The sequence below is a fragment of the Mauremys reevesii genome, linkage group 11, assembly GCF_016161935.1.
Source record: "Mauremys reevesii isolate NIE-2019 linkage group 11, ASM1616193v1, whole genome shotgun sequence".
In the NCBI taxonomy this organism is placed as follows: Eukaryota; Metazoa; Chordata; order Testudines; family Geoemydidae; genus Mauremys; species Mauremys reevesii.
Window position 1 is genome coordinate 8501851 of NC_052633.1, and position 9603 is coordinate 8511453.

At 45.0% G+C, this 9603-nt stretch overlaps 1 non-coding gene across 1 annotated transcript; it reads right to left on the bottom strand.

The window, feature by feature from the left end:
• Positions 1 to 7517: 7517 nt before the first annotated feature.
• LOC120375227 lies at positions 7518 to 7628 on the bottom strand. The gene has a single exon (XR_005586529.1). It is a non-coding gene; the product is annotated as a U6 spliceosomal RNA (small nuclear RNA).
• Between the last annotated feature and the right edge of the window lie 1975 nt (positions 7629 to 9603).

Genomic DNA, 9603 nt, shown 5'->3' on the forward strand with positions numbered 1-9603 from the left:
ACAAGCAGATAAATTGCAGTTCAGTGAATAAAGGATAATATGGAGGAGACAACTGGCCTCCCTAAACCATTACACCGTTTGGCTCACTTCCTGTATCTATTCCTGTGTCAGGTCACAGGAGCTAGAGGTAAATAGATCCCCGTGTGGATACAAAATTTGTATCCGCATCCAATCTGCAAAAATGGTCTGCAGATATGAAGTGAATATCTATGTATTAGCAGAGCTCTATAGGTAAATATCAGACCAAGAACCCAGGATGATGTAATCTGTCTTCAGGTTTTCCAGAGCCTTGTGAATACTAGCAAATAAATAGGCACTCTCCTAGCCAGGACTGTCCCTAAATGAAAAAAAAAAGAAGCGTTGGCTTTGTGTAGCCAAATTGGCGTATTGGAAGGAGGACTTTTTCTATCATTGGCTAGCTAGCCTGGGCTTCCTAGAACATCTGCCCAATTCACTACCATTGGCCCAGGCATTCTTCCCCGACAGTCGCTCCCGTTAGGCCATGTGGCAGAGGTGTTTCCCTGACAGAGAGATATTACACCCTTCGTGACCTGTAAAAGAGGTCTAAACACCCCATCGCAATCCCTCACTGTCCCCATAAAGATTAATAAAATGTTGATGGGCTTTTCATGGGGATAAGGTAACAAGCTTAAAACATCCTAGAGAGGGAGGAAGGGTTTAGGTTTTTCTATCTTTAAGAGTATAATGGAGCATTTATCATGAAACAGGCATGTTACTGGAAAAAATGGACGAGACCAATGCATTATATAGTACAGCTTAGACTGGTTGTGCATGGTGTAGCAAGTGTTAGCTACAGGGACAGACACCCCTGGTTGAGAGAGGTGGGTTTCCCTGCACTTTCTCAACTAGTAGGACCTCTCTCTAGGAAGATTTTAAGAGGCACTGCTCACAAAGGCATGTAGAAAGGTCTAAGCACTTATTCTGAAACACTGTTCCCTTCATTGTAGAGATGCCTAAGTGACATTTTACTGTACCATAGAAGTACAGTCCAAGTCTTGTTGTAACTTGAAGTCTTTAAATCCTGATTTGAGGATTTCAGTAACTCAACCAGAGGTTAGGGGTCTATTACAGCAGTGGGTGGGTGAGGTTCTGTGGCCTGTGTTGTGCAGGAGATCAGACTAGATGATCACAATGGTCCCTTCTGGCCTTAAAGTCTATGAATCTTATTAGTACTTTGAGTCTTCAACATCAAGCCACTTTAGCAAAAATAAATATTCAGGTGGCAGAGACTTGCAAAGTATGATAGGAAGCTGATATGGTCTCTCAGCAAACCATTGCAGCTAATCTACCCTTGCAGCAAAAGTATTATCAGTAATACTTATTTAAAGTAAGAAGACACCAAGAAGACACTAACCACATTGGGGCCACCACTAGCAGCTACTGGAGAGTAGAAAAATCAAGACTCAGAATTCCTCCTCCCTCGCAGGCAGACTTCAGGAACAGGAGTGAAATCTCTCTGGAGTAGAGGCTCTAGCCTGCTCTGTTGAAGCTGATGGGGTTTGTCATTGATGTAAGTAAGTGGGTTTGATCCTGCCTCCAAGTCACATACTGATATTGAAACATCTCACTTTTAGACACTTCAGAAAGAATAGCCAGGCCATCATCAGTGGTAGGGTCTAAGGAATCTCTCCATTAGCTGAGCGGACATTTTTTCACTGATTTCCATTTGGCTGAGATACTATCACTACCCAAAAGAAGAGCAAATTTGCAATACCAAACTATAGATCTAAGTGATTGCTGGGGGGAAAACTATCTCAAATGGCAAAAAGACTACCTAGGTCACTGAGATCAACATCCAGGTGAAAAAACTACCCCCACCCTTGAGAGAGCCCCTTGCCCAGTTACCTCTGCTGATGGGATGTCAGGAGTAAGAGGGCTTGTGAGTAGCTCCTAACAAAAAAGTCATGTAGCAAAGTGTCAGATGTAGAAACAGTGGAGACCCAGATGGAAGCCTACAGAAGGTTGCATTGGCGGATCAGTGGGCAGCCATAGCAGTGATGAGGAGGATCAGGTTGTGGCATTAGTGCTACTTGAGATATGTCAGGGAAGCCCTGGCACAACCTGAAAGGAGGAACCCTTGTGAAAGCAGACTGTACTTGCCTGTACAGGTAGAAATGGGAAGTTAATCATGTTACTTGTATTCTGGCAATGCCTAGAGAGGCCCCAACCAAAATTAGGGCCCCATTGGGCTGGGCACTGTTCTAGCACATAGTAAGAGCCAGTCCCTGCCTGAAAGAGCTTACAGTCTAAATAGCCAGGATGGACAAAGGAAGGATTGTCAAGCGATGGGAGACTAAGGCACAGAAATATGAAGTGACTTACCAACAGGGCGCTTGTAGTAAAGCCTAATATTAACCCAGAAATCCTGTGTTCTCAGTCCAGGGAATGAACCATAACCCCAACTTTTTCCTCAACACCTATAAAATCTTCCACTGTCAACTTGTAAGACATCTTGAGCTGAGTGGTAAATCCTATGGATAAGTGTAAACAACACTTAAATTACTGAAGATACTGAAATGCAAATCTCTTTAACTCAGGACCTGAACTCCATGCACCCATAAACAATTGTTATTTGAGCTGGACACAGATTTTGGGGAGGAGGAGGGGGGGTTAATGCCTTTTTTGCTAATGAGTATTTTCAGCAAAGATTTTCATTTTTCCCACCAAAAAGGTCCATTTTTCAATGAAACTCGCAAATATCCAATTTTCAGTTTTCCTTTTATTCATTTTTCCAGTTTTCAGGAATTCCCATTTTTCCCTTTCCCTGCACATTTTTCTTCTCCCTCCCCCTTTTCAGTAGCAAAACGGAAAAATGAAAAAAAAATGGAAATTTTCTAAACTGTTCATTTTAAATTTTTTGGAAAAAAAAATTTTGAACACATAAATTGTTCTTTTTCCAACTCTTATGATTTTGATTTTTTTTCCACAAAAGATCTGTACCATTTTTGACCATTTCTAGTTTGGTATAAGTATCTGCATGAAAAAAAGAGCAACTATCCCTGATCAAATATTCAGAGGCCCTTTATTAGCATTGGTTTAATAATACTCCTTCTTGGTAAGAGAGTTTTGAGAGCTTTTGATCACAAGTGACATGTAAGTGAAAAGGATTAATATTCCAAACACTTTTTTTTTTTGCCACAAAACTTGGAAATTATCCAGCTAAAAAAATGCCCTCTTGTTTTTTCCCCAAAGAGATCTGGAGATTGAGGTCCAGATACCACAATGATGAATGCACATGTAACCGCCTGGCCAGACAGATAAGACAAAGACAGGATACACAGACAGTATAGAGTTTAAATTTTTAAAGAACATGGATAACATACCAGCCTTTGTAACACAGTACAGCATTTATGAGCACTGGTTCTGTGCACTGCTTGGGTAAGGTACTGTTAAAATCGTTAGGAAAGAAAAAAGCCAAATTTCTCGAACCCCAGCAGTTTGAATTTGTCACTGTAGGGGGTAGACACAGACACACTCAGAGCCCCAGCTGTCTTCTTTTAGTATGTGCCAACCAGCATTTTTAATCTTTAGCTAGTTCAGTTGATCTTTAACAAATAAGCCAATGGAGGTGAATTAGATATGCTGGTATTCCCCACCTCCCCATTCCCATTTAGCTAGCACTAGGGTTGCCAACTTTCTAATCACACAAAACTGAACTCCCTTGCCTCTTCTTCAAGGCCCCGCCCCTTCCCTGAGGTCCTGCCCCTGCTCACTCCATCCCCTTCCCTCTGTTGCTCACTGTTCTTCACCTTCCCTCACTCGCTCATTTTCACCAGGCTGGGGCAGGGGGTTGGGGTTGGGGTGTGGGAGGGGGGTGAGGGCTCTGGCTGGGGGTGCAGGCTCTGGGGTGGGGCCAAGGATGAGGAGTTTGGGGTGCTGGAGGGGTCTCCAGGCTGGGGCACTTATCTCAGGCGGCTCCCCAGATGCAGCGGCATCCCCCCTCTCTGGCTCCTAGGCAAAGACACGGCCAATGGGATCTGCGAAGCCAGTACTCGGAGCAGGGGCAGCGCGCGGAGCCCCCCGGCCTCTCCTGTGCCTAGGGGCCACAGGGACATGCCAGCTACTTCCAAGGAGCTGCACGGAGCCAGGTAGGGAGCCTGCCAACCCCGCCAAATGGACTTTTAACGGCCTGGTCAGTGGTGCTGACCAGAACCGCCAGGGTCCCTTTTCGACCACGTGTTCCGGTTAAAAACTGGACACCTGGCAACCCTAGCTAGCACTTGCACCCATTCTTTTTGCATGGGAATGCGCAAATGAGGAATGACTACCCTAATTTCAAAGGCCAGACAAGCCACCTCGATATCAGCTCACTTAACAGACTATCCTGGAATATTTTGTCTATGTACCAAGTTGTGCTGTATGGGCTGAACTCAGTGCCTTTGAAGTCAGTGGTAAATCTCCTGTTGACATTAAAGGGAACTGGATTGCACTATAATTCATTACCATTTTACCTGTTTAATGTCAATTTACATTAAATAAATTGAAAACTCGTATTTAGCAAATTAGGGGCCTGCCTTATTCACATTGAAATCAATCACAAAACTCCCAAGGAGCAGGCTTTAAGTGATTTTTTGGTGTACACCATTTGAAAATCAGTGATGCCCTTCAATGCATGTCAGTTAGTTTACACACTACTCAGGGCCAGGTGGTGCAAATGTCGTTTTAATTTTTAATTACTAACATTCTATAACTACATTTTTAGCCTAATTGCATGGTTGGCAGGTGAAACAATGAGATTTGGAGGCTGGAAGGAATATTTCACATTATATGATTAAAGAACTGGGAGGAGGCACTCCTCCTCTTTGATGGATGGATTCACTGTCAGCTGGCCGGGCAGGGGAAGCTCACCTGTCTGTCTTGGAACAGCTCTGCTGAACTGTCCACCTGACTTTCTGAAATGCCAGGTATAAAGGATCTTCCAAACCCCTTAAACATTGCTCTAGATGTTGTCAGCCAATTGCTGGTCATCTCTCTAGAACCAGGAAAAATATCATTCTGATGGTGAGGAGTCTAACGAGCATATTAAAAAGCCAAGTATTTTGCCAATGCGCACAGATATTCTGTTGCTCCCTCCAGTGGACTAGGCTGTAGATATTGGGCCCAGTGTAGAGGTGATGTAAATTAGACTCCTTTAGACCAGCTTAACTACGTGTAGGGGAGTCCAAGTTAGGGCAAGGAGCTCAGATTTATGCCTATTTATGCAGCATCTTGAATTTAGCTCCTTGTGTTTGACCGTAGTAGCAAACAGCAGGAAGGGGTATTATGTGTGAGGTCGTGAGGCAAATTTAGATTTGGGTCTAATAGGGAGGTCTAAGATGGTGTAACTTACACCTTTTCCCAGACCCCTCTGCATGAGAGTGTGGTCAATGTACGTATACACGCATAGTCTCACTTAGACCCCCCTTGATTCACACCCACTTCCTAAGATGGAACTTCCATCCCCACCCCCCATGTGACCCCTGCATTTTCCCAGTTGTCAGCTCTGCCATGAATCCTTTGCACCAGTCTATCAGCTACCTAGACATTCCCTCAGCGGAAGGAGATCCTCGTGTGGCACAGAGCCAGGGTTGTGGTTCTATGCCACCCACCCACTCCCTGATGCAGGAGGCACTATCAGAGATATTGCCTCCTTGGAGCCATGGACAACTGGGCATAAGTCAGAAAAGCCTTTGGATGGCTCTAATTTATTCCAGTGGCCAAACTTGCCCTGTGCTGTGTCCAGGCTCACAGAGACACAAACCAGTAGGTGCCATAATACTATCTTTGCCTGACCTCTCAGCTGCTGCACCTAGTACGGCTTAACCAGAGGCAGGAATGAGGCCGGTGAGTCTAAACTGGTGTAACTGATGTAGGGATGCTGAGGTAAGAGGAAGACAGCATCAATTACACCACATTGGGCTCTTTTCTGATTTGGGCGCATTGGGTGGAGAGTGGGTGGGTGAGATTCTGTGACCTGTATTGTGCAGGAGGTCATACTAGATGATCATGGTGGTCCCTTCTGACCTTAAAGTCTAGGAGTCTGAGTCTATGAGTGATTGTAAAGCCAGGTGACAGCAGCATGTGACTCGGGTAGGGGCTTGTGCCAAATAACAGCTGGTTGAAAAGAGACCTTTCTACGCAGAAGTCCTTGTTGTATGAGGAAAGGAGCTAGTGAGGAGGGGTGAGGCAATGCACTGCCAGGCATTCACATTTTTGGATTAAACCCAGTATCGTGGTCACTGTGCAGTGCAAAGATAATTTGGGAGATACCTGGCCTTAGTAATATCGACAGTACCTCTGCTTCGTTCTCTTCTCTTTTTTTTTCATCCACATGAAGAATCCCTTCACAAGAAGAAGAATCTGGTATTTTTCAGGAACAATATGCAGCTCTCTGTCCAGATTTTCTGTCATTTGGAGAGAATCTGTCAGTCATTGTGACAGCAGCTGTACTGATGCACGCCATGAAACCAGTAATGGCACGTCAGAGGGAAAGAGATAGAAGGAGACTGTCAAGTGTGCATCCTCATTTTTCAGCTATGGGGATTATGCTTTGGATCTTCAAAATCCTACCATTCACAGTGAAGCAGCAAGGCATCTGTGCAGGGCACGAAGATTAATATTTTTATCTATGGATGAAGTTGTGTGACCATGTAGTACTTATGAGCATTCACTTCCTGAGGCTATGGACAGTAATTGCCATTAAGTGCCAGCAGGGCTGTTCAATTGCCATTAAACAGGAAAACTTTCAATGCCAATTTGCATCCAAGAGACACAACTTTACTGAATTCCATTTATCTGCCTTTCCAAGCGTCTACTATTGTAAAATCTAAGCACCGGTAATAATAGATGGGCATGAATTGGTGCATGGAAAAAGACTCCACTCTGTAGGCTTTTGAGATGGGGGCAAAGGATCGAAACACAGAACTGGGATTCAGCAATTCTTGAATTCTAATCTCAGTGCTGATGTTAACTCTCTTAGTGGCCTTGGCTTTGTTTGACTTTACCTTGCTGTCTTGTTTCCCACAGGTACAGGGCCGCCCGGAGGGGGGGCAAGTGGGGCAATTTGCCCCAGGCCCCGCAGGGGCCCCGCGAGCCCTGGCCCTGGCAGTCCGGGTCTTCAGCGGCGGGGGGCCCGTCAGTGCTGCCGAAGACACGGAGCGACTGAAGGGCCCCCCGCCGCTGAAATGCCGCCGAAGACCCAGACCGCCGCCAGGTGAGTACAAGCACCACAGCTCCCCTGCTTTGCCCCAGGCCCCCTGAATCCTCTGGGCGGCCCTGCCCAGATATAGAATGGAAATAATTCCACTCCTCCTATCTCATAAGGGTGTTATGAGGATTAACTAAATGATTCATAGATTATATAGCCAGAAGGCACCACTGGGATCATCTAGTCTGACCTCCTGAATAACACAGACTGTGGGGCTTCCCTGAAATAATTCCTGGTTGAGCTACTTTATATCTCTTAGAAAAACAGCCAGTCTTGATTTTCAAATGACCAGTGGTGGAGAATCCACACAAAAAGTAGAGAATGCTTCACACATTTGCAGGTCATCTTCGCATAGGGGCCACATTAATCATTTCTGTGTCTTTCCAGATTTAGTACATTATGTTGGCCTAAGATTTACACAACATTTATGTCCAACCTAAGCCCTTGAAATAAGGCGTCAGTAGTGCACAAGTCTTGTGCTGGCCAGGGGTACATTGTATCTGCTCTTTCTATGAGACTGCCAGTTGCGCTACACGGTGTGGTGGCTTCACTCTTCATTAAATAGGAAACTATCAAATTTATTTGCATTATGACAGGATTTGAACCTGCTGCAGATTCCCTTTCTAGGAGTGAAAACTAGTGAAGTAACCTACTGCATCACTACACCTCTTGCAATGAATATTTTTATTCTCAAGCTTGTTTTCTTTTTATGAGTCCTCCTAATTACAGCAAATTAAAAGAAAAAACAGCAAGCAGCAATTAGTAGGAACGTAAGTTAGTAATATTCATGACGTAAGCTATAGTGACAGCATGTGAGGAGCTGTTCCAAAAACTGAGACCAAATTTTTAATAGAGATAAACTTACAGCGAGGCAGGGGAAGATCATTCCGTTTCACAGAGGATTTAGATACTTTGAAATTTGGTTCCATTCTGATTAAGAATGAAACCCAACTATTTCAAAATTCTCCACAGAAAGTTATGGCGTGCCAGCTCCCGGACGGTCCGCCTGGCAGGCTGCCCCAGAGCCACAGATACTGGAAGATTTGGGGTCCCTGGCCTTGGAGGAGTCCACATGGCTGTCTGATCCAGAGCTGCAAACCCTGGAACCTGGGCTCTCCAGCAGCTCTCTAGGCAGGCTGCCAAGGAGCCAGGCAGGTGAGCTGGCAGGAAACCAAGCAGGATTCAGATGGAGACCTGCCTGGATCCTGTTAGAACGCCAGCAAAATCAAGCCCTCTCCGCGGTGTTGCAATTTTGCCAAATCGGCAAATTCCAACAAAATGTTTCATCAGAAGTTTCCTATCAGCTCTAAATAGACTCATATGCGGGCCGAAAAACCAAGTGAGAGCATGTGATTTGGAAGACAGGGCTTGTTCTGTGCTGCAGCACTGGCAACTTCATGTGTTGGCTTAATATTCAGGGTGCATATTCTGAAAATGTCAGTGCACAGCTTTCCTCTGTACATGTTTAAAGCCCTGCTCTGGTATAAACTGACCGTGTGCAAACACGTAGCTGGGATTTTGCATTTGATAAACCGGAAGCAGTTCACCCATAACATATTTGGTTCTCACACTTCTTCACTTTGCACTGAAGGTAACTTGTATGCTACAAAACCAAGGCTAAATTGTGCCTTTGGGACACAGCTCAAAGGCGAGGCAAGTGTGGAGGCACGTCGCCCCAAGTAGGAAACATTCATCTACAGACTCTCCCAGCTCCCTCTGGAGAGCAACAGGAGCATAGTTATTGCACCTCCCTTTGGCAAAGGTCAGGCTGCCCTTTCCAGTCTCACCTGGGGCCAGCCCAGCTATCAAGTGCAAAGGAAGGACTAGGACATGGCACTTCCCCTCTCAACCTCTCTCCATGTGGTGGCACTAGACTCAGAGTCCTGGCATTCATGACCATGCCTGACCCTCTCTCTGTCTCCCACATTTGCAAAGGTAGCCTGCATCTTCACTCCCACTCATCAGTAGAGAGATCCTGTATCATTTTTTTCCAGAGAGAGTAGATTGCATTTTCTAGACTGACAGTATCTAATGGTGACAAGAGTCATTCTCACCACATTTCATCAGTAAGAGCAGAAATGTTACCTTGGAGCTGCCACATACCTGGTTGGAAATACCGTGTAGTGTAACTCAGTAAATCACCTACGTCACACGATCTTTGTCAGTTGGGGAAGGTCTCTACAGCATCCACCCACCAGAACAACTGGGCTATTGCTCTCTGAAGGCTTGGAAGGTTTAGATTTGTATCACTAAATATCGATAAATATTGATTTCACCGAGCACACACAAACCAATGAAAAAATAGTTCCATAGATAATTACTGATATTTACAGCCTGGCAACGTAAGAAAACTGCTGCTTGAGAACTTACTCAAGTTTGATTTAAGGCTAAAATTT